This window comes from Neopsephotus bourkii, unplaced genomic scaffold (assembly GCF_033783945.1).
Source record: "Neopsephotus bourkii isolate Nb327-2 ecotype Australia unplaced genomic scaffold, CSIRO-AGI_Nbou_v1 NB_1510, whole genome shotgun sequence".
Taxonomy (NCBI): domain Eukaryota; kingdom Metazoa; phylum Chordata; class Aves; order Psittaciformes; family Psittacidae; genus Neopsephotus; species Neopsephotus bourkii.
Window position 1 is genome coordinate 664,610 of NW_026901986.1, and position 19,811 is coordinate 684,420.

The 19,811-nt window shown below is 42.7% G+C and overlaps 1 long non-coding RNA gene across 3 annotated transcripts in view; it reads left to right on the forward strand.

Moving 5' to 3' along the window:
- The window catches only part of LOC133221086 (uncharacterized), a 55,685-nt gene that overhangs the window by 20,995 nt on the left and 14,879 nt on the right, over positions 1–19,811 (forward strand). Inside the window, exons 2-4 of one of the 3 annotated variants that reach the window (XR_009727888.1) lie at positions 10,744–10,816; positions 11,455–11,531; positions 12,849–13,395. This is a non-coding gene — a long non-coding RNA (uncharacterized LOC133221086). Of the gene's footprint in view, positions 1–10,743; positions 10,817–11,454; positions 11,532–12,848; positions 13,396–19,811 lie in introns of those variants that run through there. The other 2 variants (XR_009727887.1, XR_009727889.1) reach the window with 2 other exon arrangements.

The following is a 19,811-nucleotide window of genomic DNA, read 5'->3' on the forward strand; positions in this document are numbered from 1 at the left end:
AATCAAAGGCATTTCTTTTAAAGATAGAAGACCATGTAGATTTGGCACGCTGACAGAGTCTCACTTATGGAATCCATTCAGTGTCTGAGCCACAGCAACTGCAGAAGGAGCACCAAGAGCTTCCAGAATACTCCATTTCTTTCTCCCTTCTCCGCACCCATTTCCTGAAAGCTGGCTCATGGAGAAAAGGAAACAATGGGTTTCCTTAAGAGCAAATAATGAGCTCTTCCTGCAGTTCCATCCCGTGGGTTATCCCACTGTCTTTGAGGTACCTACAGTACCATAATTTCACCTGATTCCATTGGTTTGAATTTGCTCTAGAAAGTGTACTTGCAAAAGAAAAGCATCTCTTTTTTCCTTTCTTTCTTTCTCATACAGCAGATGTGTTTTCACTCTGTCATTTTTAAACAAATATATTAGGTAACTCAATCTTGAATTTAAAAGCTGGATTTTTAAAGTCAGTCTGGGATTACACTAAATGATGAATAAACAAACAGAAAGAAAAGCCTCCAAATGCTTGCACGTTGTTCCATTTCTGAGAGGTTTCAGTGAGTGAATGAAAATAACCACAGAAGCTCTCTAAGGGTAAGAAAATGAAAACAAAGACCTAAAGAGCTTTTATATGCAAGTGTATTTTGCTCATTTACTGACTTATTCCTTTAGATTTTGCCTTTATAGGACGTATATTCAGGCAGCCTCAAACCACTTGTCTCTTTTCAGCTGCGAGCTTTGGGAAACAGCTCTGCAAATACCATCAGGCTTCAGCTCCACAAGCTTTTGAAGCCAGAATAAAGCAGAATGACACCCTCCCTCTGTCATTCCCCCTGTGAGGCTTCCTTCCCATTGCTGGGAGCTGGCAATATGGTTTCTTTTCAGGGCAGGACAAACCCTCGCCAGCTTCAAGGGTCTGTGGGATGATGGTGTGAGCCTCTTCCCTGTGTTACTGCTTCTTTGTCCTGGGTGCTAAGTGAAAACACGTATGGGTATACACAGGCACAAACCTCCCACCATCTTTACTACTTGCAGTGCGTAAACCTGAAGGGGCGGGAAGGATGACAGTAATCAGACTGGTCCAACTTACGCTTAAGAAGCTTTTCTTACACTTAACAAGTGTCAATTGTTTGGCACAGTCAGCTTATTCCTTTCCCAATGCCTGATGGATAACACTAGATGGCTGACCAGACCAATCAGATACGAACGCTTCCAAAGGGAGTAACAAGAATCTGTGTGGGATGCAATTGTGAAGCTGCACATCAACAGAAAAGGTTTCTTTTCAGTTGTGCAGCTTTCTGTGTGTAGCACTTGGTTTCCAAAGCAGTACAGCATGCAGTGGTACACAGGGGGAATGGGTGATGCTGTCCAGAGCTGCTGTGCAAAAGTGCTTGTGGTCCTCCTGTGTCCCTGACTGCAGAGTGATACTGGTATGGCTATTGTTATGGAGGGTGTACGTAGAAAATTGAGCCTATAAACAGGTAGTTTGGAGAACACTGGGACCAAAGAGCCCTGATTTCCTGTAAATTCTCATGTGCAGTTTTATAGACCTTTGTCCTCTAGTTTTTCAGGTGTTTGGAGCATGTATTTGGGCTCTTTTCCATGCGGATTCTCTGGTGTCTAACAACATTTGAGCTCACGTTACTCTTTTTCCCTTACCGGTGGCATTAACAGGGTTTCTCTCCTCTGACTGCACTTTCAAAAGCGTGGCTGGAATCTGAGACTCTGCAACCTCCACAAATGTGGTTGAAACCATGCTCACTAACACAAGGTTTGAATTTGTCCACCAACGTGGAGCAGCTTTAACTGGGCGAGGGAGCTATAATTCCACTGACTCCAGTGTGGTTGCTGAAGTGGCCAGGAGGCTCCATCGTACATATGTGAAATAGCTCAGGATTTCAGGAGATGTTCCTTCCAAATTGCAGTAATAAGCAAAAACACGGAGCCTATTCCACAGGGGTGAAATCCCATAACGTTTTGTTACAAAACACAAATATCAGATAAATAAATATATAAATGGAAGGTGGCTCTGAAGCTTTTAGTGGCAGGAATGGCATCAAATTGGGAATCTGGAGGCTTTGATAGTCCTGGCTCCGGCTCAGCTGACCAGGGGAGCTGACAGGAGTAAGGTTGGCCACATCTGTGGAGAGTCTGCATTTTTCAGCAGGGAAGTGTTCATGAAAAGGAAGGAGTTGCTGGGTCCTAATGCGCACAGTGTATTTATAGGCAACATCAGACCCCAAACTGCGCCAGACCCTGCTGGCATCTCACATGAAAACCTAGCAAATGGGGGGGAAGAAAAGGATGATAACAGAATACCAATATTAACTTTGCAGGAGAGAAAAAAAGGATCTGTTGCACGTTGATCTCATTAAGTAAATGATTTACTGGAATTTCCTCTTGCTTTGCAGCTTGCTTGAGGACGTATTCGATCTCAGCTATCGAAAGCCTGGATAATTTCATCATGTTCTCAGAGCCATTTAAGTCCGTCGCTTTTCCTGGCCATCTCCATTCAGTGCTTGTTGTTCACTTCTGTTTCCAAGAAGTAGATTCCTAAGGCACCAGGGATATACCCAGCAGGCAACAGCAAGGCTTCATCTGCCCCTGCCTAAAGCTGGCTAATCACTGGGAATTTGGTCTGGGATTGTAAAGGCCAGTGTTGGCTTTCTGTTCTCCTCATAAGATTTGGCTTTATATATCCCAAGGGCTAAAACCAAGATATGTCAGGAGAAGTGACAGAAACTGTATAACTGTGGATAAATCAGACTTGATTAAGTTTGGTTATCTTAATTCCTGTCTTCAGCTGCTTGGACACAAGGAATAAAGATCTGTTACCACTTTCCTTGCAACTTGGAGCTGCTGGCAATGAAATGAAGTGCAAAAGAAGGATGAAAAATTTCATCTGCTTTAGCATGAAAAGTAATTAAAAAACTAATTTAATTATGGATTTGAGACGCTGCTGGTCGATGCTTCACATTCTCATGTCTAATTTCCATGAATATATAAATGGGCAGCTAACGCTGTTGAAAATCTAATCAGGATTGCAGGTCCATGGGGAGGGACATGCGCATGGGGTGCATATGTGATTTCAGTACCATGATTTCAGTGCCGCTCTTTAATTGCTGAGATTCTGACATGATATAATGAAGGCATAATCAAGATACATTAGAGTCACTTTGGCTATCTAAGCATGAAGCCATGGGATGCCAAGAATTTAACAGGTTACCTGATATCTACAAACTTGACATCAGTTATGCATGTTATTGGATTAGAAATAGAAACAGACCTGGTTACTGGTTTGAGAAACAACAATGATGTCTAAAACAGCTGGTGAAATTACTTTAGTATCTGCCTGCTTATCTTGTTTATGACACTGGGTAAAATTAGTTGCTGATAGTCGAGGGAGGCCACTAATCCAGTGTTTGTGAGGATTGCTCTGTCTGCTTTTGCTGGTTAAAAAATACGAGTATTATGTGAAATGACATTTTTATCACCAAAAGGAGATTTTTTATGACTTGCAAATATTGTCTGTTGGACAGAGAGCACATCTTTACTGACAAATCTGTTTAAACAGTAAAAACACCTAATTAGGTTTTATAGTACCTGTATTTGCCTAGTAGAGAGAACTGATTACAGGGAGATCGATAGGCAGGATCACTCACTGCAGCAACGCAGATGAGGTTGGGTCGTTGGGAGTTTGGAATGAGCCAGGAATGTACCTTAGAGCCAACTCCCTCGTTGCTGTCTCACATTCAGCACAGCCTGAAGACCTGTCTATGCATTAGCTACCCCATTATTTATTACACACCAACAACTCAGAAGTAAACCCAGTATCTGAAATAACCAGTGTGAAGGGCAAGTAGTTATGGCTGGAGCTGTGGTGAGGCTGCTATAACAGCGTCAGATGGGCTACCCACATAAGTGGAAGGGAATAAAGGAGTACACTGCTGCTGTGGGCCCCTGAGACCTGAGGCTTGCTCGTACCTGGGTGCTCTCCAGCATAACTGGGGGCACTGGTCAGAAGATATAGGTGGGGAGAGAATCTGATTGAGGCTACACTGGCATGTTGGGCAGAAGCATCCTTTGAGAGGGTGCAGGGGACTTCTCTTCATCCCTGCCCTCCCTATGCTTTGGGCTTCAAGAGCACTGCAGAGCCCCGGTCCCTGTGTTGAAAGAGCATGAGGTCTTTTCCTCTGCCCCTGTTTAGCACCTTTATAAGCCAGGCGGAATCTCACCCCACGTGTGTTGTTTTCAGCAATTGAAAGTTGTGGTATGTATGCTTCAAAGTGAAAGGGTAGTTTTTTGCAGCCTTTACTGTTAATACATCAACTGGCTTAACCTTGGGCTGCGTAGCTCCCAGATGCACGCTGCTTTCCGTACCACTCCAGCCTAAAACATTAAAGAGTTCCACTTGTAACTTCTTATCAGTGCAGCATGAAGACAGGAAGAAAATCGCTTTCAAGAAACAGCATGCCTTTTAAAACAATCAGCTCAGCCTTCTGCTTCACATTAAGCGCAATAAAGCTTGGGTTGCACCCATACTATATCCTTTGGGGAAGAGAACACCACAGAGGCGTTGTTCATAAGAATGGATTAGGCTTGCAAAGATCAGTAACAAGTACGATCTGGAACGTCAATTCGGATTCTTTGTTTTTGAAACATAGGGTTCAATGGGGCAAATTTATGCCAGATGTAACAACCATGGCCAGCAAAACTAATTATTTCTATTTAAAAATTCCATTGCTAACACAAATGCTGCCTGGAATGGTATGGGTTCGTATTTGCAGCATATGAAGGGGTTCTGCAACTGCTGACATCTCTGGAAGCTGTTTGACCAGTCAAGCCAGGAGTTCTCTGTGGAAACAAAAGCCCTGTGATTCTTTTATTAAGTGTATCGTGTTTTCCTCCGTGCATGGTAAATGCAGTCAGGAGCCATGAACGTGGGGGAGCACCCACTGGTGAGTCCATCATCAACTCTTTAAGCTATGTGTAGCTTATAAAAGGGCATTCTTCCCATAAAAAAATGTAAATTACAGTGGAGATGAAGTATTCCCTTTCTCCATAAACTTTTTCAGGCACTCCAGTTAGTTGTGCTTGTCAGCACGTGCACGTGTGAGCTCATGCTTATGCAAGTACAAATTTGGGGGGGAGGGAAGAAGAACTGCAGAGCTTTGTACTCTGTCCATTAATTCTGGCCCCCATTCCGATGCCACATGATAACACTGTGGGTAATAACATCCCATCTTCCCTCTCCCCCATTTACAGCGAGGCTGTGCTCAAGTACAGAAGACAACTTCTTGACTTTTGACTGTGCTGTCGACTGCATTTCAATGCACAGTTAAAGAATTCCACTTACCTGTGTTAATATGAATTTTCCAGTCTGGCTGAAATTGCATTTGGAATCTGTATGCTTCATGTTTCAGTTACAGAGTGGTTAAACTGGCTGAACCGTATCGATGGAGGGCTGGACACATGAGCAGGCTCATAGGTTTAGGCCCAGGGACCCATCCTAGTCCAACAATTTAGGCTTGGTTAAGGACACTTGAACTTGTTATGGTCGGTTGAATGCCAGGTTTTCTTGAAGTGTTTTCTCAGCTGTATTTTGCACTGAGGTAGAGCTCCAAAACCATCAGAAACAGGAATTTGCGTGGTTTGTGCTTATATACTCATTATCAGGGGTGCATAAAAGTTATGAGGAGCATCAGAACTCAAGGCCCAGAGTTTGTTTTTAAAGAAATCTTCAATAAAATCCGTAGTTTTATAATACTGTAGCACGGGGGGGGAAAAGAATCAGCGAACCACCCCTGGGCAGCTGTGTAAGCCCTTTTCTTTAGATTACCTCCCATGCTGTTTCACGAGTGAGGACTTCTGTTCAGCCTTATAGACGAACACTTCCAGTGGAAGAGATGCTGTGTGCATGGTCAGCGTAGAAATAGGAAAAACTGATTCCAGCTTCATTGTCGCTTCTCCCATATACATGTGGTCAGTCATTAGAGGAGTTCTTATCTGATTTACAGGCCATTTCCTCTTAAGTCAACAAAATCCTGTCACAATATTAAGGAATCCTTTGCTGACCTGCCAACAAAATGATTAATGCCCCTTGAATTCCAACTGAGACCATGAATGGAAAATAGGCCATTTACTACCATTTAATTTAAGATCTTGCCAGACAGCTAACGTTTTCTCTTCATCAGGTTTGCTAAGTCAGTGCATGCCTTACCGTATGTATTGCTGTTCCCACAGGGAATGGTCTGTCACTATCAACCTGAGAGCAACACCACAGGCTGACACAGCTTCACTGGCAGCAAATCATAAGCTAAGTGGAGCTGGATGGAGCAGCAGCTCAAACTGAAATGGGGCAAATTCAGGTTAGATCTAAGGCAGAAGCTCTTCCCTGTGAGGGTGCTGAGGAGCTGGCACAGGGTGCCCAGGGAAGCTGTGGCTGCCCCATCCCTGGCAGTGCTCAAGGCCAGGTTGGACCGAGCCTTGGGTGACATGGTTTAGTGCAGGGCATCCCTGCTCATGGCAGGGGGTTGGAAATGGATGATCTTAAGGTCCCTTCCGACCCAAACCAGTTTGGGATTCTCTGATTTTAAATACAATTGCAGATTTGTAAAACAGCCCCACTTAACATCTGAGGTGCTGCCCAAATGAAGGCATTAAGCGAGGAGTCCAGTTCAGCTAACTGTAAACGTGGTGGTACTTTTAGGTCAGTGAGTTTGGTTTTTCAGTGTTATTCACAGTCAGGAGTGAGATAAACTCCCCTATCCACAGCTGGATTTTCCCCACACTCAAGGATATTTGGGGTTGACATTTCAGCTCTTGTCCGTAAAAATCCCGGATTTGGGTATCAATAAAAGCAGCCCACCAGTCGTTGTATGCCTCAAATTATTCCTTTCTACCCAGTCTCAGTTCTTGGAGCATATAGAACAGCTCTTTAAATGTCATCAACCACAGAGACAGCCAAATATCTGGGACACTGAAGAGTCTGCGGCCAAGAATGCAGAGAGGATGTCCTCCTCTAATGACTCTTTGACCATCCTGGTCATACAGATGAAGCGTCACTCAAAATCCCAAGCACTCCCGGGATAGTATGAAGAAATGCAACTCCCATTCTCATCCAAGTGGTCCCCTGATGGGGAACAAGGGTGCAAAAGCTGCTGTGAGGTTATTGCAGATACTTTATGGGCTGTTTGATTTTGCTACACCGTCCAGTAGCAAATGCTAAGCCTCAGCATGAATGACTCAAATGGGGTATTTAAGTCTGTTCAGGGGTAGTTAACTTGGAAAAAATTAGTAGTCATTTAAATCCAATCGTACTAAATAGCTGGTGAATGAAAAGGAATTCTCTTTGCTTCCCTCTTCTTTCCATTTGAGCCTTTATTTCACTCCTGCTGATATATTTATTCCTGAGCATACATAGCTTTCGTAGGCTGACAGATTTCTCCATCCACAACCTTTCAGGGCAACACCTAATAATTCCACTGAGACTCCAGTCCAAAACTCTTCAAAGCACTTCATCTGTGGAATAATGGGCTACTTGATCTTTGTTAGAATAACAACAGAAAATGATAAAACTATTGAATGCGCTAAGATAATCCAAACAGGTTTTAAAGCTGACTTTTAATAGTCTCGCGTTTCAAAGGGTGAGGATTTATACCAGTACCAACAGCAAGCACTTCTTCTGTAGCACACTTTCAGACATCAAACATTCTGCATGTTTTCTTGGAAAAGGTTGAATCTAACTCCCTTCTCACTTCCACCACCTTCTCCCAAGTAAGTTGAGCATGCTGCTTTTGCAGCAGCATCTCCACTTAAATCAGTGCTACTGACAGGGAAATCTGGTTTGTGGTCTCAGTGTGGACTTCACTTCCATTTCCCACGTAGAGGGAGGCCAATGCAAGGATGAAGCCTGCACTGCTCCAGTTAAAATCATACAGGTACCCTCATCAGGAACTGGGGGAGACAACCCTTATTTTAACTCAGAGGTAGATTGCAAAGCTTAAACCTGTTCAAATGCCCCTCTTACAGGATTGATTCTGGCCATTAATACTGTCAGACAAGCTTTATTCTTCACTCTTATCTCAAAGCACCTATCTGTCTGGGCTGCTCCATCCCCACCTCAGACAACCTCCCTGCCAAACTCTATGTGGCTTGAGCTGCACAGCCCAAAGTATGGTGTCTCATAAGAAATCATTAGAAACCCTTCTGTAGTTGAGGAAGTCTAGCAAAGAGTTTGTGCTGCGAGTCTCCAGGCAGAGCAGTGGAATCTCGAGAAGCACAACTTCTGCAGAATTGATCTCCGGAGACATCTACCACCACAGCTTGGGTGACCTGAAAACTGCTTTTAATGTGACACTCAGTTGAAGTTGTGAAAACTCTGAATGCTACCGGCTAGGAGTGCTCTCTTTGTAAGAGCAGCGGTTCCTGAAAGAAACCAGAAGGTACCATCCCTGTGCAGTTTCCAATTGGCAGGTTCAGAAGGTTTGTCTCAACTGGAAAAAGTGCGCTGCCTGCTTTAGTCATTAGTAAATAATTCAGGGCCAGATCCAAAGCCTGCTAAAACTGATGGAGAAACCCCTCAGTGGTTTTAATAAGCTTCAGATAAAGGCCTATGCATCTAGATCTCTTCTTCAGAGATTTTCAGCTTGAGTTTATCCTATCGTTGTCATTATTTTACTGCATGGTACAATTCTGTCATCATCACCACGGACATTTTAGCAGCTGAAGGTAAGAACGGAAGAATTCTTTCATGCAGTATAGGGACATAGAAAGGGAAAATGATCCAGCCAGGCTCACTGTGAAGCCCCAACATGCTCTCTCACTACAAGAATGATGTTGTCAAGTTAAAATTACAACTGATGATGGGATTTGTGCCAGCAGTTGACCCAGCTAGTGAGTCGATCATCCATTGAAAAGGGGATGTAAGCCCTAATGAGAATTGAAAGAACAGGACTGTTACGAGGAATTCCCCATGGAGCCCTGAACAGTAGACAGTGTTATCTTTGCAGCTGTGCGTAGGAAGAAAGCCTGGACATCCACAGCTCTCCAGGCTTCAGCATACACACAATGGCTTATTTCAGATGAATGCACTTTTCTGTTACAGGCTCCCACTAACGTGGATCTATCCCTACATCTGGTGCATCTGTCCTTTTTATTCTTTATAGCTGATGGGAAGCCTACTCAGTAAGAAAGATGTTATCTGTGAAATCTGGGAGGTTTTCTTCTTTTTAAGGATCAGTACGGTTATGCCTTCATATGCACACAAAGAGCAAGTGCTTAGTGGGTGGCTTTCTACACGCATCTGCTGAAATTACTTTTAAACATACTGTTTCAATGAATAGTGCCATCTAAAAGGCTTTCTCAGGCAGAGGTTGTGTGCTCCTTTCAAGTCTTTCTCCAATATACCTACCGGTATATAAATGGATGGCCGCCACCACTTTGTAAAATTAAGACTGAAGCTTGCTATAAATTAAAATTATTAGATATCAGAATATAAGTAAAAAATATGATGATTAAGGTGTATTATAGAGCACACAAACTGCCTTACTGGGAGGCAAATGGATACCTTTGATTAATAAGAGACTGAGAACCAGATACAGCTTGGCTATTTTCCACCCCTGCAGAAGCACAAAGAAGTCATAAACTGAGGTTAACCAACCGATTAAATTGGTTTGTAGCTGTTTTGCATCACTCGAGCTGCACAAAGCAGCCAAGATACATTAGTGAGTCTAACCCAAAGTCTTTAAATAATACATTCAGGAAAATATTTAAGAATGGATAGAGATAGGCTGTCATTAATACACACCCTTCCTGGTGTGACCACCATTTTCACATTATCCATGAATGTGTTAATACTGAATTTAAAGCCTGTCAAGTCTTTAGACCCTGTTTTATTCTGGCAATGTCTGAAAAGTAAGTTCTATGTTGATGTTTTCTTTTTAAACAGATACATGGATCATCTTATAGAGACAGTGGGAAATTTAATGGAATAGTTAAATGACCTTCAAGAAAACTGTGAAGAACATCTGGTTGGTATCTCACAGCCAAAGTCCTTGGATATCACTACTACATTTTTGGGCAGAATGTGCCAAATCACCGCTTATGCTCTGGGTTTCCAAAGCAGCATGCAGCACACACCAGAGGCACAGGAGGAGCAGCCCGGCTATCTTTGTATGCCCCCCACTCTGATTATCCGCTACCCAGTTATATCCTCAAGATAAATTAGAACAGCTTCAGCAGTGCTTTATCCTGGGAAGTCCCTCCGGGGGCAAAATTCACCAGAGCTCCAAATCCTGCTTATCTCAGTGAAGACGAGGGTGGGCTGATAGGAAGGCAGCTCAGCATCTTCCTGTTAACTGAGCATTTCCACTGCCTGTTAGCACAGGGAAGAAAGACTGACTGGAGTTGTGATAAACAGTATTCAAGGATACGAAAGATTGTTGCAAAGTGGAAGGGAACAAGCTAATCCCCACATGCAAGGCAGATAGGGCAAAAAAATGACATGTTCAAGTAGGAGCATGAAATACTGTGATAAGAAAGATCAGAGTAATGTTTTTAGGGCAGCATTTTTACTGAGGGAAGTCAAGTGCAGGAAAAGATTGCTAAAGTCAATACAAAGTCTCGTCACAGGTATCTTTAACGACATCTTTAATGGTATCGTTAATATCTGTAAGTAAAACCTCTGTCCAGAGTGTGATGGGCATGCTTTGCCTTGCCTCACAGTTCCTGACAGCTCTATTTTTGTTACAGTCCCTTATCACTAGCAGAGCTGTGTATGCTTTCAGCCAGAGACCAATGACCCTATCTACTGGCATTTTGTTGAGTAAGTCACCTTACTTACAGTGTTAACTTACTTACGGTGTTAATTTAGCTAATCCTCCATCTGCAGTCACTTGATGGTTGCAAGAAACCGAACAACTTTCTATGGACAAAAGAACGTATCCTGTTAACAAATGCAGTTGTTACTTGTTCTCCCTTTGCCAGGGCATCTACCACATCAACATCTTAATCAGTCCTCCATGAACACCTTCACAACAACACTGTATTGAAAACCATCACCAGGCTTCTGATTCTATTAGGACTATAATTACATTAGTGGTAATGTTTTCCTATAGAGCCTGAAATTGGTTGGGAAATTGGGCTTGGGTTGTGTCTTGGGGCTTGGCTCTGAATGGAAAGGCTCAAAGTTGGAAGGCCTTTTCTTACAGGCCGGTCAGGCAGGTTTGGAAAGCTTTCAGTACTTGGTAACCAACTGAAGTAGTTGTATTAAGTGAATGGCAACAGGGGAACACAGCCCATGTTATTTTACCCTCCTATGCCTATAAAGAAAAGATTTAGGGGCCATAAGGAAACTTGGGGATTGAATGGATACTTCCTCAGTGCTGGCAGAAACTGCATTTGGGATGGAGACCAGGAGGTCCTGTGCTTACAGGAGGGGGTTTTGTCTCTTTTCTTTCCTAGTCAGAGCTCCTTGGACCCCATTTATTCTCTGTTAGTTGACATCTGGCTACATGTTTTGTTAATAGTCAAATCCAAAAGTGAGTAACACCTGATAATGGAAACTCAGACATACTTCTGCTTTTGGGTGTGTGTACATCTGGACCCAAATATGGAATGTATTTCTTACTCATGTGCTCCCAGATAAGTAACAGAAATGCAAGTAAATGATAACTGAAATGTATTTATCTTCTCAGTGCCCCTAATTACAAAGCAAGCTTGCCTGTTTGCAGGTGAGGATGACTACACTGGGCCTCAGGTATCTGAACACAACCATTTTGGAGCTAACGAAGCAACTCTAGTGGGTGTCAGTAAGCAGCAGAACATTCTCTTTCCTTCAGACAGATGTTCAGGTTAATGATTCGGGCCAAGTGAGGTGGGATTTCTTCTAACCAAGCTGCACCGTCATGTTTTCCTCCTCACCACCCACCGAGTCCCTTTGCATGTCTCCAGCTGACAGCTACCACAGCCAGCCTTCCCAGAAGCAGAGCCCTTCCCTTAGCCCGTGGCTAATGTCCATCAGTGGCTTTGGAGCAAGCATCCCAGACTTGTTCCCAAATGTGGGCTCCCTCCATGTTAGAATATTTTGATACCATCCAGGACATCGGGGTGGGGGTGGGGGGGTGGGCTTTTCTGGCTCGGTTGGATTGGTGGATTCATTCCCCTCCTGCTTTAGGGAGTCTTGATAATGATCCCCATAGGCTTTCTCCGTGCTTAGCAGGAAAGCAGAAGTGAACAAGTGCAGACCTCCCTGCTGCTGAACTCGGACAATAGGCCTGCTCATAATACCAGCAGATGGTTTTGCTTTTTTAGGCCATACAGGGCAAATTTATTTTCCTCTCAGGAGCAAAAGCAAGCATAGCCAAGACTAAGAAATTCAGAGCTAGCTTCTGGAGACACACTGTTGACTTATGCTGCAAAGCAGTACTTAATGCTTAAAGTCCATCAGTAACGGGGGTCTTCTGGTTAGTCCACTGAACCGCTGCCTTAAGCGTCCAAGATGGGCTTAGTTTCATCCCTGCTCTCCTTAAACGTGGTGCACCAGGTAGATCATTTCTCTGCTTTGTGTATTGCATTTGTAATGTCACTGAGTTCCCTTCACCTCAAGGCACTGAGGTGTGAAAGCTGTGGCCATCTGGAGGCTCCATAGACTTTATATGCACCCAGCTTACCTACATCAATTTTTTAATTTATTAAAAAAACAGTACTTTGTAAAGTATTTTTTGTCTTTGTTCTACTTCTTTGTGCTCATAAAAGCACTAAAATTAAAGTGAAATAAAGGGGGAAATGCGAATTCAACTGTTTAAAGGTTTTAGTTCACAGAAACTTTTAACTGTATTTCTTGTTTGGATTCAAAGAGGCAAAACATGAGACTTTGATGTTCCTCCTGTGCCTGTTGAAAGAGGGAGAAAGAGACCCACCAATAGGAAGAAGTTGGCACGAAGCCCTCTTTGACACAGCAAGCAGAATGTAAAGGATTAAAGGTCTAATCTAGAAGATATATTGCACACTAAACAGCGGAACCATTTAGGAGAACATTAAATGGCACTTAAGCTAAACAGTTGTCCTTGGGAACTGCAGTTTATATGTGACTGATCTAATATCCATTTTAAGCTTGCAGGGCTTTGAAAACAAGATGTCATTGTTTTATAAAAACACACACATTTAATCTTCCCTTGTGAGGCTGCTCTTGAAATATCTGGCAAAACATTGCAGAGGGAACAAATGGGGCTGGTGTCAAAAGCAGAACTGTTGCACTTTATTCCTGAAGTTATTTGCATGTGCTCAGTTGGGTGGTTTTTTGGATCCAAGTAAGCAAACCACAAACTTCTCCAATGATAAAAGTCCCATTTAATTTCTTTAACAGTATTCCCGCTGTTATATTAGCAAATAATGATGATGATGATGATGATGATGATGATGATGATGATGATAATAATAGAGTTTAAGTAATACGAGAACTCTGAGAAAGCGGTCAGTTCTACTTTCACTTGCGTTCTGCGTTCTTCATGAATTAATATTTATGGAACTATTAGGAGGCTTCAGCCAAAAATAAAGACCACCCAGAGCAAGGTTTCAGTTTTAGCATTCTAGGCACAGGTCATTAAAGAGCAAAAAAACCTTACAAAAAAAGCCTTCTTCTGCACCGTGCGCGGTACCCGGGGTTTCAGGCACATCACTCGGGAGGCGTGTGGAGCGTATTTCACTCCTAACAAATTACAATGTGTGCTTTTAGAATTCATTTGCTGGTTTTCACCAGGGAGAAATCATCCTCTGCACCACGCGGGCCAGAAATAGACCAGGGGAAAAAGCAGCAGGGAGGGAACTGTTTCTTGCAGAATGCCACAATCCAGTCGAAAACCTTCTGAGCTTTTCAGTGGTGATCCAGAAAATGAAACAGAGAGACAAGATTATTGATCTTGCAAATTGTAACCAAGTGCCTGATATCTGCACAGGAGCAGGAGGTCCCTGTGCACCGAAAATCATACTGGTGGGGAAGAGACCAGCCCGGCTGAACAGGGAGATAGCGCCAGCAATCAGGGAAAAAGGGAAGCTATCACCTGTGGAAGAAGGGCCTGTCACCCCAGGAGGAGCGCAAGGATGTTAGGTCATGTAGGGAGAAAACGGGCTGGTGACAGCACAGCTGGAACTAAATCAGGACACTGCTATAGAAGATAATAACCAGACGTATTGGCAATAACAGCAGGGCTGAGGAGAGTTCCGTCCTCTCCTGGGTAATAGGGGAAACCTGGTGAGTGAGGATGAGGAGAAACTTAACGCTACTAAAAAGGGACTCCATGGGGTAGCAGGAGGAGTTGGGGATAATTTGTGGGAGAAGGAAAGATTGGTTTAAACAGGAAAAGAATTAAGGCACTTCAGCAGAGCTCATTGAGAAAGTTACTCACTGTGGACTCCATAACTTTGGCCATTGAAATTTGGAAGAATTGGACAATCTGAGACCTTTTCCAGATTCAGAATCTGGTAAAAACTGGAGGCAAAATGTCTGTGGTGAGCAGAAAATTCTGCCAGCTGCGGCTGGCTTCTCCCATGCTGAACAATGCACAGCCACAAATAGCAAGTAACCAAAACACTTTCCATTTCTTAATAGGCTGTCTGCTGTTAATTATTTTAGTTGCTTGCTGGGAACAATGGAGGTGGATGGGAAATGATGGCTCAGAAACTAGGAGAAATAAGTAACTATTTTTAATGGTTTGGACTTTACTAATATATAATGCTCCTCACTAGACGATCTCAAACCACAAAAGGGGAACTATTCGCATTATACTTAATTTACAAGCTAGTAGAGAGGGGTTAGGGAGTTAGTACGGTGTTTAACTTTGAACAGGGTGCAGGGATGGCTTTTGCTCCAGCTGTTTATAGAGGATTTACACGACTGTAGTGTTTATTGTGTCTTTCAATAAAAAGCAGCTGCAGAAACACACAGCTGGCAAGCTTCAGTACCTGGGAGATACTGAAGACATTATCCAGAAAGCCGATGCCCAGGTAGAGGGAGATTCACATGCCCTCTGCAGCACTTTAAGTATCACTCTTCTAACAAAAGTCTGAACTAATTTTAAATGTTTATGTTGTTTATGTTCAAAAGTCTCTTCCTCTGGCTGTTTAAAGCCAGATCCTCTTCCTGATATAAATCATCCGACCGCGTTGTTCAAGGTCTCTGCCTAGGTCTTTGCTGCAGAGGTCTGCAGGCTGTGATACAGGTATTGTTCTTAGCAATTCTCTCTTCCATGCACAGAAATATTCCTTCAAGGTTAGTAGTGCTGTTCACCCAGATTTGCTTGGCTCGATAGCTATACATGCAGGCTAGGTACTGTGTAGTGATCGCCATCGAGCTGACAAGACCTGCTTTCTCTTGTGGAAACAGTGCAAGAACTGACTCTGTGCCCTCCTTCAGTCCTCTTACAAACCCATCTTTTCTATGAATCCATGATGCGCCTCACTTCTGCACACTTGCAAAGTTGTCTGTGTACATGTTGTGTGAGAGAGATGCAAAGAAGAAAGGATCAAAGATGTAGCCATAAGCTGAACATCTGCTTCTGCCCATGATCTGTTTTCCTTGACGTTTTCTTATCTCACATGCCTTTCATAAACTCCAGGACTTTCAAACCAATCCCTCCTGTCTTCCACTGCATTATTCTGTGCTGTGCTAAAAGAATGAATGCAATTTATATGTGTCTAGAAATTAAGAACCCAAGGAAAGGTTGCAAAGGAAATGTGACCACTGTTATAGCCAAAGGGCTAGAACAACACTGGTGGAATTGCTGTCTAAATAAGGAGATGGGGTAAGTTTTATGTCTCTTTTTGAAATTGTTTATATTTTTTAATTAGGTTTCTGTAGGAGATGAGCTGGGGCTTAGAACTTTATTCTTTAAGGGAGTCTCTTGTGAGAGGCCATGTAAAGGTCAGAAAAACTTGCCTTATTAAGAAAGAATGAGGAGAAAAAAAAGAGCCTGGAGATGCTTTGATTGAAAAGAGCATGCTCAATTGCACAACTACATCATGTCTTTTTATTCGGTAAGACAGTGGCTTCTGTGCTCACTGACTCTATTTCAAATCCTAATCCGAAGATTTCATAGTGGGGCTCATGCAAAAGCCATCAGGATTACTTCTACAGTTTTCCATGAGCTTTGAATTGGACTCTGTCCACATGTATCCAATTAAAACAGTCCCTTTGACTCTTGAGATATCTTCCTTTCATCCTCTTGCCACAAGACCGGTGTTTTTTCAGGACGATACTATACACACTCTCTGCCATCAATGCTAAGAGTAGTGGATGCATAAAAACCCCACTGGCACCAAACAGCTAATACATCGGATTGTGCCATAACTTCACACTGTGTTCAGTCCTATTGATGTCAGTTCTGTGCAGTGTTTGGCCCTAGATTTTCCCACAATGGGTTCCCATTGTTCCTGCATGAGAATATGTCTTGGACAAATTGCCATGTCACATGCGTTCAAAGGGCCATGATAAACCCTCCATCTTCGCACAGGGCTCCCAGTTACATCAAAGGAATTTCTGCATAAAAACAAGGGTAAAATATGCCTCTGATTTCAGGTTAAATTATACCATTAAAGCATGGGCTAAAATAAGAGGCAGCAAGGAAGCTGAACCACACTAGGGAGCACATCCAAAGAGCTGTGTCTCGGAAAAAATGCAATCCTTTATACTACAAGCTTCTGGCACAAACGGGGAAGAATCTGTGATGTGCCTTTTCAGGGAACAAGCTATCTTCTTGCCTTCCTTCCAGGCAGCCCCACTGGAATGCAGAGAAAAAGAAGGAATCTGTGATTTAATATGTTCTTTGCCTCTCTCTTTGCACTGATTCCAAGCAAAGACTTATGGGCCTGGTCCCCGACTCCATCACTTCAGCTATCCAGAGACTGTGAAAAAGCAAGGATGCTCTTACTCTCTCTTCTCCCTTCAACTGTACGGGTGCTCCTGAGATAAACAGTTTAGCTCATTGGGGAGAAAACATCCAAAATTGGTTTAGCAGTGAATATTCTGGTGACATATGGGATCGTATGGTAGAAATGGCATGCATGTATGGATGTCTCTCGCATGTGTAAGCATGATTACGGAAGTCAAGATGAACTATTATCTGTAAGAGCCTAAGACAATAATTTGTTGGCAACAGCACAGGTTCTTGAACCAGAGTAAAATCTGAAAATGCAGCTTTCATCTGAGAATATTATGGAGACACAACTGAGAAGGAGATTCTGCAGGACCAGCGGATTCGATTAATTTATGATGGCATCTGACCTGCACTGGGGTATCCCGAGGTCATGCATATAAAAAGGGACGCCTCTTTCCATGCCTTTGCTTTTACTAAAAACTCCTTGTATGGCTCATGACAGTTTTAACTTTTCACAAGACACTCACAAATTAGAATCTTCTTCCTTGTGGGCCTGCTAATGGAAATCCCCTCGTACAGTTATCAGTCACTGTCATACAACAGCTTCTTGTCTCTAAGTACTTTGATGTTGTACATAAGAGCCGTGGATCAATTACATTCATTTTTCCCATTACCAGGCAAATATTTGGACATTTTCTGTTGAGTTGATTCAAGGCAGAACTAAACCAAAGGAGCTGCATACTGTGCAGACATTTCTAACCTTCAGAAGCTGAAGGTTTTGTGACCTGGGAGAATTAATAGATGTTTATTCTAGCAGGGTAAATGGAAAAAGACCATTTCTATTTTAAGGAGATCAATGAAAAGCGGGGAAGATGGGGTTTGTTATGACAAAATTGCTCACAAGTGGCATGCTGAAATGAGGAAAAGCAGTTATGTATTTATATTGTAATCCTCATGGAATGTTTGTCAAGAGACAATCAAGTGGCAGAACACATTAGTAATAATTGTGGTGTTCCCTCACTTACCAAAACAAGCCTTTTTCCACTAAAACTAGTGTGTTGAGGTTGTCTCCATTGCAAAGGCTCAAAATACACCTTTCTTCTGCGGTGAAAATCCAGATCTTTTTCACTAAGCTGTGATTTCTTGCACCAAGGAGAACACATACACTGGCTATTTCTTCTTCCCTCTTTCAAACAATAGCTGTGAAGCCTTCCACCACTGTGTCAGAAACACATTGTGAAAACATTCCACTTGCCAGGGTTCTTCTGCAGCACAGAGGAAGGGAGGCGAGCCAGCTGGCATGCCCAGCAGTGGCAGTCTCAAGTGCTTACCACACTCGGGAATGTCATAAAGCAAGAGTGAACAGACGGTGTTCTCCAAACATGGTGCTGCAGCTAGTCCTCAGCTGGTACTGCTCTGCTCAGTTTCCTCAAGTTTGCTACTAACTCTTATGGGAATTTGGGCTCAAACAAGGGTTTCATTGAGAGATGCTTGGTTTGGTCATCAATTTTTCATTAAATCTTTTTCTCAGCAGACAAGACAGATTCCCTGAAACCACTTTTTCCATAATCCGGAAAGGAATTTCTGTGCCTGTGGTATAGAGAAACACTCTGTTAATTCAGCTGTATTACTGCTCTGGTGCTGGGGATCAGAGCGTGTCAGCCATACGGAAAGTCAGAGCAGCAGCAGCTAGTATGGGCTCCAGACCCTGCTTCCAGGAATCAGGAGCTGCTGAACGACAGGGGTGCTGAATCCGTAGAAGTAGCCCCAAAAGAGGATTCCTCCCCAGGAAGACCATGTGTTAGTCTATGAAGTTTCAGGGAATTCAGATGATGAAATTATTGTCAGTATTATCTTATTTAGGTAATGGATTTCAAGCCATTCAAGGAATTAACAAGTGAATGGATAATGTTCATTGCAGGAATATTCATAATGTTCAGTGCAAAAATATACTCATGATTATTTTTTTTTTCTGATAGAGTTTTAATCTTTTTATTTAAGCCTTTCTGAAATAATGTGAGCTTTTTTACGGAGTATTTCCATTTACTGCGAAGCTGGCCTTCAGCCAGAAATCCTTCTTGGAAAAATGACAGGATTTCCATTGGGCTGTAAAGATTTTCATTAATGCTGTGTCTTTGGAATAGAAAATGAGGCCAATTTGAACCCAGGAAAAAGGAACATGAATAAAGACACATGCAATGGGTTTCAAATCCTTAAATGCTATTTATAGGCCTTGGTATGAAATTATCAGATCTGTCACTTCCAAGTGAATACCTTCTGACACTTTTCTTACGTGTTTAAACAGGAGAAGGTACAGTTTAACACAGTTATCTGCTGTGACTGTCAGGAAGGGCATAAATCATAGTTATCTGAAGGCCTGATGCTGTTCCATTTGTGTAAATTTGAGTCGGGAGAAGTACCACTGTAATCAATGGACTGTACAATTGTATAGATAGCAGGACAAGGGTGCCCCAGACACATTGTGCTTTGCACGTTTTATCTTCCCATACCCATTTTCCTGGCTTCACCTCCTTTTCTTTATCCCTTAAAGAGAAAGATTGCAAAGAACTCCAGCTGGAAACAGCCTTATCATAGGGAACCACCCCCAGAGCAGCGTGGCTTTTATTAGGCATTGCCTTGCAGCTCCGTGCCAGGACTTGAACTGAGGACAAGAGAACTTGGTGCATTATTGCATGAAGCCTGTTGTGATTTGTAGCTTAAAATGCACTATTGAATTTTCATTCGAGATGCATTTACAGCATATACAATCCTCCAAAATACGTTGACTCTTCCTGTTTATTGCTGAAGCACTTTGCTGGAGGCATCATCACTCATCACAATGTCACATCGTGGTTATTTGTCTGCTGGGTAGAGGCATTTGAGTTAAAAGGGAAAGTACCAATCGCACTAACTGTAGTTATAAGTTTTGCAGCATATTGAAGCAAATAG